Source organism: Pteropus vampyrus, unplaced genomic scaffold (genome assembly GCF_000151845.1).
Source record: "Pteropus vampyrus isolate Shadow unplaced genomic scaffold, Pvam_2.0 Scaffold308, whole genome shotgun sequence".
NCBI lineage: Eukaryota > Metazoa > Chordata > Mammalia > Chiroptera > Pteropodidae > Pteropus > Pteropus vampyrus.
The window spans coordinates 86,544-96,578 of record NW_011889089.1 but is presented as its reverse complement, the minus strand read 5'-3'; the positions used below and the strand labels follow the sequence as shown (position 1 = coordinate 96,578).

At 53.8% G+C, this 10,035-nt stretch overlaps 1 pseudogene; it reads left to right on the top strand.

Annotated features, from left to right (window-relative positions):
• Positions 1-751: 751 nt before the first annotated feature.
• LOC111730355 lies at positions 752-877 on the top strand (annotated as a pseudogene).
• Positions 878-10,035: the final 9,158 nt, after the last annotated feature.

The window sequence follows — 10,035 nt, the reverse complement described above, 5'->3', positions numbered from 1 at the left end:
GCCTGAGGCCGACTTCTGCCACCTCCAGCTGCGTGACTGACTCTCGCCGAGCCACAGATAACATGAAGCTAAGTGGACCTGTCCTGCCTCGTGAGACTCTGTGGTTATGGAGTCTCAACACTGGCCAAAAGGATTTGCAAAGTGCCCTTAAGTGTTAACTGCTCTTGTCTGCATTGTTGACCAAGTCAGACCACCTCGAAGCCTAAAGTCACCTTTTTCCTCCTTGTTCTACATGTGCAGTTGGTCACTATCCGTCAGTTTACCTCGGACACGTGTCTGAAATTCCTCCTTTCCATCCCGGCTGACAGCCTGATCCCAGGAGCTCGGGCCTCTGCGTCTCCCTGGGCCCTGAGGCGGCCTCCTGGTTCCTGTCTCCCACCCCAGCCCTGCCCTCCCGCTTCCCAAAGAGCTGGTGGGCGGTCGGCCGTCTTCCTCCACCTGTGGCAGGAGGGGCTGCTCAAGCCGATCCGGCCACGTGTCCTCTCCCTTGGCCTCCCTTCCCGGAGAACCGCCTCTCCTGTCATCCCAGGACACACTGGGCTCTGCATACCTGTGCCTTGCTCCTGCCCTCCCTGCATGCAGAAGAACTGGTCACGCATCCCCTACCTGGTGCCCTCCCAGGCACAGACCAGGCTCCCACCCTCCAGTGCTACCCCAAACAGCCCTCTGGCTCCGTGCCCAGCTCCTTCTACTTTTCCACACTCCACACATAGTAGATGCGCTAACTTTTATCGAATTAAAGTGTCAACTGGTCTATGGCCACACCACCCTGAACAAGCCCGATCCCCGATCCCGCCTGATCTCAGAAGCTACGCAGGGTCGGGCCTGGTTAGTACTTGGATGGGAGACCATCTAGGAAGACCAGGTGCTGTAGGCGTAAAAAATAACAAATAAGGGATTATAAGCTGACAAGGTCCTTGCAATCTGTGAGGTCGACCAAGGGTTGCCTCGCCTAAAAAAAAAAAGTGTCAACTGATGATTATTGGCACCAATTCAACCACGAACAAAAATCCCCAGTTTGGGCTGCGGTGAAGACGGAAACTTTATTCAGTGCAGGGAGCTCACGTGTAATCCAGCACCAGCTGTGGAACAGCTCCATAGCGCTACAGCTCAAGTACGAAACAGCAGGGCTAGGACCTGGCTCTCTGCTCCACTCCACACCAGGCGGACACGTTTGACGTTGTGGCTCCCACAGAGAAACACAGCCTCCCGTCTTGGGGAAAAGGACACGCTCTAAGGCTCCGGAGAAGTCTCCGCCCCTGGTCCCCGATTGGTCCAGTCTCATGCAAATGAGGACTCCTTACAGTTTGAGTGATCTAAAAAGCACTATCTTGATTGGTCAGAACAGAGTCTCTCTGATTGGCGATGTTAATGAGGATACGGCTGTGCAGCTCTGATTGGATGGGGAAATCCTCAGTCCTATTGGTTGAGATACAATTGCAGGAAGTCCTTCATAAGGGCTGGCTCCGCCCACAGGAACACAGTGCAGGTGGGCAGTTCCACGCTCCTCCATGCAGTGTGACCTGCCGACAGGCCCCTGTACAGAAATGGATGCTGGGCTCTGATTTTAAATTTGAGCGCCATCGGCCACCAGGAGCCCTTCCTGGTGTGCATCTTCTTCCTTGGGGTCGACGGAAGTGAACATTTCCAGCAAGCCACAGAATGTCAGTGGGCAGCAGTGACCAGAACAAACCCGTGCGAGTGGTTAATTACTTCCTAATGCCAGGAAAAACAAGGCCTCCTCTGAGGACTCGGACCTCGTCCTACTTTCAGTGATGAGAACCAGGGAAGTCAGCGGTTCCCTCTCTGCCCAAATCGTCAGAAACACAAGGACGGGCCGGTGCCCGTCGCGGCACGTAGACCGCCTCCGCGATAGCCTCTCCCCTCCCTCTGGCCTTCCCTGGCCCAGTTTTCTGTCTTTAGTTTTAGTAGCTGTCCTGTGTCCAGGCCCAACGCCAAGGCCTTGGGAAACAGGTGGGACGCACGGAGGGACACAGTGCGGGCAGTGCAGGAGGACGAGCAGAGCTGCCCCAGGAAGTGCGAGACGAAGCGTCCACACGAGCAGCGCTGACTCAGCTGGTCACGTTTGCGAGTCGCGTCGAGTTAGAGAGGCAGTCCTTGTGTAAGGGCCAAATGCGTCCGTGAGCAAACAACCACGTGTGCACACACTATCGTGGGACACCACAGGACAGGCCAGTCACCTTGCCTGCTGTACCAGTTACGTGCTATCAGTTGCCAGCAGGACCAAGTGCCACAGGCACATCTAATCATACTTTGATGGTTAATGGTTGGGGAGCTTGGGTCCTGAAGCGACAGGCACGGCAGCGGGCCAGGCTGGCCCAGCAGAGGCTCCTTCCCAGAGGGATTACGTGAAACCCGAGACGCCACAACGCCACAGCTCCGGGAGCTGGAGTGACAGGAAGGAAGGAAGGAGACACTTCGCAGTGGCAGGAAGCAACGGGAGACTGGGTAGAAGGAGAGGAACTGAGGCCACACTCTGATCGGCTGTCCCAACGTTCTTCCAGCTAAGAATCGCTTCTGCGAATGCACAGAGTTATTGCGACAACAGTCTGGGAAGTTTAGTGTGGACAGGGAAGTCAATGCTATTACGGAACTATGAGTTTTGTCGGGCAGGACCGTGAGATGATGGCCTGAGAGGCAGGCCTTGTCGGTCACTGGGGCACACGGGAGGATTTGCAAATGGAAGGATGGCGTGTGAGATTTTCCCATAAAATAATCAAGCCGAAAAAAAATAAAAATGTTAAAAATGTAAAGGCTCCATAATGGACACATGGCAGCCCCTGCACTATGCTCCCTATTTTTGTGTCATTTGAAATTTTCCATCACATTTTTCTAGAAAGAAAAAGAGTCTGTATTTGTCATTTAAAGTCTGAACTGAAGTCTAATTAACTGAATCTTGCAGTCAATGGCTGTTGGTTACTGAATGTAGGGAAGCCTCCTTAAAAGTGATCTATTCCAAAATTATCTTTTTCCTATTTTTTAAGGTAAGTACTATTTAAAAATAAATGATGATACGGTAAAAAATAAAATGCTGAATCAGAATCTAGGGAAGTATAGTCTGACCAACTTCCCAGTGTCCTGTGGCTTGCTCAAGGCCAGCCATTTACACCCCATGCAGGCCCAGAGCAAAGAGGACCAGGACCCCACAGCGACCCCACAGGGGCCCAGGCCCGGGCGCACCCTCACTCGCAGGAACAAGGCACCCCGCAGTGAGCCTCTCTACCTGGGTTGTGTGATCCCACCCCCCTCAAGTTCAGATAATTACCAAATAGAAGAAATGAGCCACTAAACATATTAGATGCCCCAGTAAGACAAACAATAAAACAAAAGCAAAAACAAAAATTTATATTCAAAATTCAATCAACTGCGCACACTAGAATGGTGAAAATTAAAGACTGACGGAGCAACTGTAATTCTACCCACTGCTGGTGGGATGTCTGAAGTACAGGCTTGCAGAGCAGGCGGCTTCTTCGACGTTAAATGCAGCACCACGTGGCTCTGCTGTTCCGCCCTTAGGTGCTCCCCCAGGAGAAAGGGGGTCCGTGTCCACGCCACGACCAACGCGCATGTTCACGGGAGATTCATCTGTAATGGGCAAAGCCTGGAAATGACCCACACGCCCTGGAGAACGGACAAGCAAACTGCTGAAGGGAAATCAATAAATGGAAGACTCTTGTCAGGGGGAGGAGTGGACCATAGGAACACTCAATAGAAAGATCAAAATCACGCTGCCGAGCGAAGGCACTGGGCAGAAAGAGTATGTACTACACTTACAGTAGGTTCCAGAACATGGAAACACTTTCGGTAGGTTCTAGAACACGGAAACTAACATAGTGGCAGGGAGCAGGTCGATGGCCGCCCAGGTACAGACGGAGGGAGAGACGGGGAGCGAAGGGGCCCGAAGAAGCTTCTGGCCGTGAAACGGAAGTCCTGGATCTCGACCGTGCTGATGGTTTCAGGGCGTAAACTTCTACCAAAAGTCATCAGACCACTTGCTTCAGCTGTCGTACACAAATGTACCTCAATCGGTAGCTACAAAAGTCAGCTCACCTCCTCAATAGCACAGAGGAAAAAGAATAAATTCCTAAAAAGAACCCTAATGTCCAAACACCAACGAGGACAGCACGAGAGCGGCGATTTGTCACCGAGAAGCAACGGAAACTGCCGGCCACAGCGCTGGCTGTCGCACGCGGCATCACGGGCGCTGGCCACGCACCTGCCAGTTTGCTTCCGTTCCTTAGTCCTCGCTTTGTCTAAATAACGATGCGATGTCTTATTCCTTGTTTGACCTTACGGGTCCGGGTGAGTCCGCACACTTCTGTATCTCCTGGCACGCGGTCCGTGCTCGGTGTACGTAGAATTAGAAGCTGCACCTGTATCACTCGTTTATTATCAAAATTGTTTCTTTTTTAAAAAAATGCTGCCCAAAGTAAACGGAACCAAAGAAATGACCCCGTGAGCGCGGCCATTCACGCAGTCATGGACGCCGGCCTGTTCCGTCCCGCCTTCACCCACGGGAACGTCTGTGCGGGGTCAGGACCCGCCCGGGAAAGCAAACATGACATCCTGATGACCAGGCAGTGACGACACACGCCCAGGGGCCATCAAATCTCATTCTTCCCTAATCGCAAGTGCCGCTGCCTTTCTGCAGGTCTGCACAGATGACACGGCCCAGAGCTGCCTCCCAAGCCGGAGGACCGGCTGGACCGCCTCATCTCCTCAACCCTCTCCTTAACTTTTCTGAAAGGCGTCCGATGCCCACAGCCTCGCAGAGCTGTGCACCTTTCCAGCCTCCTTCCTCTCCTCTTCGATCATCAGGGGGAACAATCCCCGTGGAGAAGCCTCCTGGTGTCTATTTACGCGAGCTAATCCTGGCGTGATATTTACGGCTCCTCTGCCCAGCTTCTCCAGGCGCCTGGAAGGAGTCATTTAAGACCTGCTTCAGCAGAACCATTTTCTGAGAAGGCCTTTCATAAAAATAAACCTGGCTTATCTTAGCCCCGCCCTGCCAGGACTAATTGCCCCTTCTTTTCTGGGTGTTCCCTGGGTACTTTATACACATCTCTGTGACAGCTTTGCTCATAATTACTTGTTTAGAGATCTGTCCTTGCTTGTACATTGTGTGCTCTGTCAGGTCAGGGACAAATTACCCACACCCAAGATGCCAACAGCACATGGACAGATTTTAATTAACTTTAGGTTTTTAAAAAAAAATCCTAGCTAATTAAATGAATACATTTCAAAATGGTCCTCTGCCAATAAAACTGGATTTCATTCTTAAATACCCAAAATGTAAAGGGAAATATGACAAAAACTTAGACAGAAACGATCACACGTATATGATTTTAATTCAGAGTGGGTCCTAAGACGTTCATGGAAGATGTTTGATTAAATGAGGGCAAATAAAACATTAAGTTTGGCTTGACTTTGTTCTTGTCTATTTTTTTTTTTTTTACCAGAGCATTATTGTATACAAGGTAAAGATTTCATCTCTTTTTTGATCCATTTATTTTTTTCATTCAACCAACTGTGCAGGGAAACCGTGAGATAAATTCCCCACAGTGTTTTCCAGAGCAGCTTTTGCTCCTGACCGTTTCCAGGTGGTGCGACCCTCACAGCCAGGTGTCAGTATGGCAGGAATGCTCGCTTGCAAACTGGGCCTGTCTTTTTCTAAAGCAGTTTGCTTAAACCACATGAAGTACATTAAAACGTATACAGAAAGGCCTCTGAAGCGGAAATTGTAACAGAGAACAATCGCACCCTACGTGTACAGTCCTTTCAGACTAAATGCAACTCCTAGATTGGCCCCCTTGAGAGCTGGAACAATATCTTTATTCATACAGTTCATGAGACTGACTGGGTGAATGAACGAATAATCTTTAGCCAAGACTGGACATTGGAGCTGCTGAGGGCTCCTTCCAACCTCCCTGGCTGAGTCCCACCCCAGGCTGGATCAGAACCCCACGAGGAGAAGCTGGGGCACATCTGTAGCCAAAGCCCCCCAGGAGGAGGACACAAGTAAATGGAAAGCTGTCTTATCTGTGTCCACAGATTGGAAGAATTAATACTGTTACAATCTCTGCCCTTCTCAAAGCCACATCCAGGTTCAAGGCAATCCGTAACAAAATTCCAATGGCATTTTTGACAGAAATAGAACAAACAATTCTAAAATTCATATGAAACTCTCCCCCCGAAAAACTGTTGTAACTATATGAGGCATGAATGTTAACTAAACTGATTCTGGAAATCATTCTGCAATATATTCATATATGAAATCGCCACTTTGTACACCTAAAGCTGATACAGTTATTATTGTATGTCAATGATACCTTAATCAAAAAAATGTAACATCTGACATTCTCAGTCTGTTGACCCCCCATCCCGTAACCATAGGGACACATGGAGTTGGGTTAAAGGGATGACTAACCTAGAAACGAAATCGTCTTCCCCCAAGAACTTTAAATATATCTTCGTTCTTGTATAAGTTCATGCACGATAGCGAACCCAGATATCTGTGTCGTATGCAGTAAGAATCTGGATGTAAGAACATTAATTGTAGAATTACACACTGACAATGTGTTTCGCGGAAGGAAAAAAGCAGCCCCGGGTGACTGCCGCACAGCCCCGGTGACCAGCCTCCAGGACAGAGCGGACCCTGACGTTGCTCGGGCAGACTGAGCGTCCAGGCTGAGTGACCCTGATGTTTACAGTGACACGGGGCAGTCTGGTGAGTCGGGCGGGCGTTATCGGTAAGTACGCCGGGGCAAGCCTGGCACTGGCACAAACCGAGGTCCGCGGTCACCTTCCTGTCCTGAGATTATTTTTTTAAATGTCAAGCTAAGTTGTAATCATTTTGATAATCGTTATGTAAAGGACAATGCATACTTGAGTAAAGGCAGCTGCCACATGCAGCCGTGATCCGTGAAAAGGCGTCGTGAGAAAGCTTCGGACCAGGGCCACCTGCAGGGAATTCGGTTACGAGCGTCTCTCCCCAGGCCCTTCCCTGGGGCTTCAGACGAACCTTCACCGGCGGTTTAGGGAAAGACAATCACTTTGGAGAAGGCAGTCAGGCCCGCGCTGCCCAGCTGCAAAACAAGGGTACACGATGTCTTGCACTGGTCCCCCCAAAAGGGAGAGCATCATTCCTGCCCCCTTGAGTATGGGCTGGATGTGGTGGGCTGCTTCTCACAAACACAGTATGACGTAGGTGACAGTGTGTGACTCCTAAGGCTCGGCCATAGAACGCACAGCGACTTGCCCCCTGCGTCCCCTGTCAAACCCCCTGCTATGCGGGAGGCCGATGCTATGTGCTGAGGACACCCAGAGAGGCACGTGGTGAGGTCCACGTGGCAAAGAACTGAGGCGTTCCGCCCAAAGTGACGAAAAGCACAGCGGGCCATCTCCCAGCCACCTCGCGTGACTGTGAGCGCGGCTGCAGCGGCATGAGACGGCCTGGGACGGCCACAGGGAGAGCCGGTCCCCGCAAAGCTGCTGCGTGTGAGGCGCCGTTCGCAGCAGTGGACCACGGCCACAGCCGCCGCCCTCAGCCGGGTCACCCCTGGGATCCGGCCGTGCTTTCCAGGGCGACCACGCACCCTGCCGCACGTGGGTGACCGTGCACACTGCCGCCTGAGCGCGCTCCTGCAAAGGCGTCCCCCACCCCTGCCGAGGGCTAAGCACTGACACACATGGGCTTGGGCCACACGGCAAGCAGCCACTTCGCGGCTCTTAATTAACGCAGGGGACCATTCTCCACCTGGAAAGCGGGAGGGACACGCCTGCCCCCGGGCTCACGGACGTGGGTGTTGATTCTGTGGAAGCCGCCAAACAGTGCATGAGCGTAAATGACCGTTCAGTGGACCCTATCACTTTGCACACCCCGTAACTTACTGGGGAACAGCAGTGACCGCAACCACCAACAGGATGGACACCTCTGCGCAGCGACCGTGGCCCTGGGCCGTCTCAGCCATAAACGGCCTGCAGCAGCCTCGTCTGAGTCGAGTCAGAAGCCACCCAGGCTGTGGGGACCAATCCGCAGGACGGCCTCAGCCAGCGGGCGTCCCTTCCCACAGCAACTCTCCCGTTTCTCCCTCACACACTCTCCAACCAGATGCCCCCCACCAAAGTGCCCGTGCAGTAGAGGAGGCACCACCCGAAACACACTCCTGAACCTGCAAGGTCAAGGCCAGGAGGCCGAGGGGCAGATGCTGATGGCAGGCAGCTGGCACCTCCGCCCGGCTCGGAGGCCAGATGGGTAAGGCAGAGTACTCGGCCAGGGAGGAGCAGAGCCTGCCCGCACGGTGCACACGCACGTGCACGCACACGCACACGCACATGGGAATGCACGCCCATGGCCGCATGCACGAGGTCACACACACATATACACACATGTACACCCATGGGCACACAGAGGCACATCTATGAGCGCACACACATGCATGCACTCACGGATGCATGCACACGCATGCACGTGCACACATACGCACAGGCACACATGGCCACACACATGCACACACATGAGAACACAAGCACACGTGTGCATGTACACATGCATTCATGCATGTGCACATACACACACCCATGGGCATGCACACCCATGACCACATGCACAAAGGCACACGCACATACACACACACCCATGGGCACACACAAGGGCGCACACATACACACAAGCACTCATAGGCACACGCGCGAGAACACAAGCACATGCACACGTACAGGCACACGCTCACACACAGACACACACCCCTCCAGGGCACTGGGCCTTCCAGAGACACTGAGGGGTTCAGCGAGGCGGCGGCCACGGCCCTCAGCCCTGTCTTGCTGTTTGGCCGCCGGGCGGCACAAAGCTGGCTGTTCAGAAAGAAGGAAGTCCTGCCAAACCGTAGCTGTGACATGGCCGTGGAGCCGAAAAGAAGGCACAGCAGTGAGACTGCGGATCCAGACTCTGTCATCGTCCCTGCCTGCCCCTCTTTCTTCCTACGGTCACAGTTCCCAAGTGGCAGCAGGATTAAAGTCCCCCAGTGCGTGGCCCCGGGAGGTTCCAGGCCTGGGACGTCTCAGAGCCAGGCGGACGGGCGCCGTGGGCCTGGCCCCTCTGGACAGAGCTGTGACGGAAGCGTGGACGGCAGGGCCCTGGCGTCCTGCTCAGAGGATGACAGAACGTGCCGTCGGCCGAAACCGTGCCAGGGAGGGGCCCGCGCACTGCCTCTTGAGCAAGTTGGCTAAGCTCTGCAGGATTCAGTGTCCCAAAAACGGCGACAGTGGTACCTGGAGACAGGTCTATCCACTGGGGGGGGGAGCGACATAAGGTATGGCGAGCACTCAGCCCACAGATGCTCCCTCGGCAGTGCCGTAAGACCAAAGCTGCTGTGTCCCGTTCACAGGCCACTTCTCTGCCCAGGCACATGGGTGTCGCAGTGACATCAAACCGCTACAAAGCTCTAGACGCCCAGTGTCAGCTGCACACCTAGCTCACTGCGGACAGGTGCTCAGGCCGCACTCTGGGCAGCACTGGGCCCCAGGACACCGCGGACACGGGCCCTGCCTCTCAGACCCCAAACCCGGGCCCTTGGTCTCGCTTCCTTCTTCATTATCACCTGCGAACGCTTCCCCTCGATCTCGGACTCACGGAGGGCCACCTGCCCTGGCCAGGGTCCCCTGACACTTCACACTGAGCACGACCCGTGGTTAGTGGGATGGAGCAGCGTGCGCTCGGCAGGCCTGGGCACATATCCTGGTGCCACCGCCTGTGTGCCACGGGACACTGGCTGAGGCCCGCTGACTCCCGGATACGGTGGCTAATCACCTTCTCATGCGAAGCACTGCAAAAGCGACAAGCCAGGGGGCCGGCCCACAGAAGACCCAGGGTCACTTCTCCCACGATGCCTGCACTGGCTCGAGCGCCTGGCTGCTCCTGCTGCTCACACCGCCTAGAAGCCCCCCGCTCCCCCCAGATCAGGCCAGAACCTGCTTCAGGCCCCGGTGACCTATCTGCAAATATCTGAGGAGCAC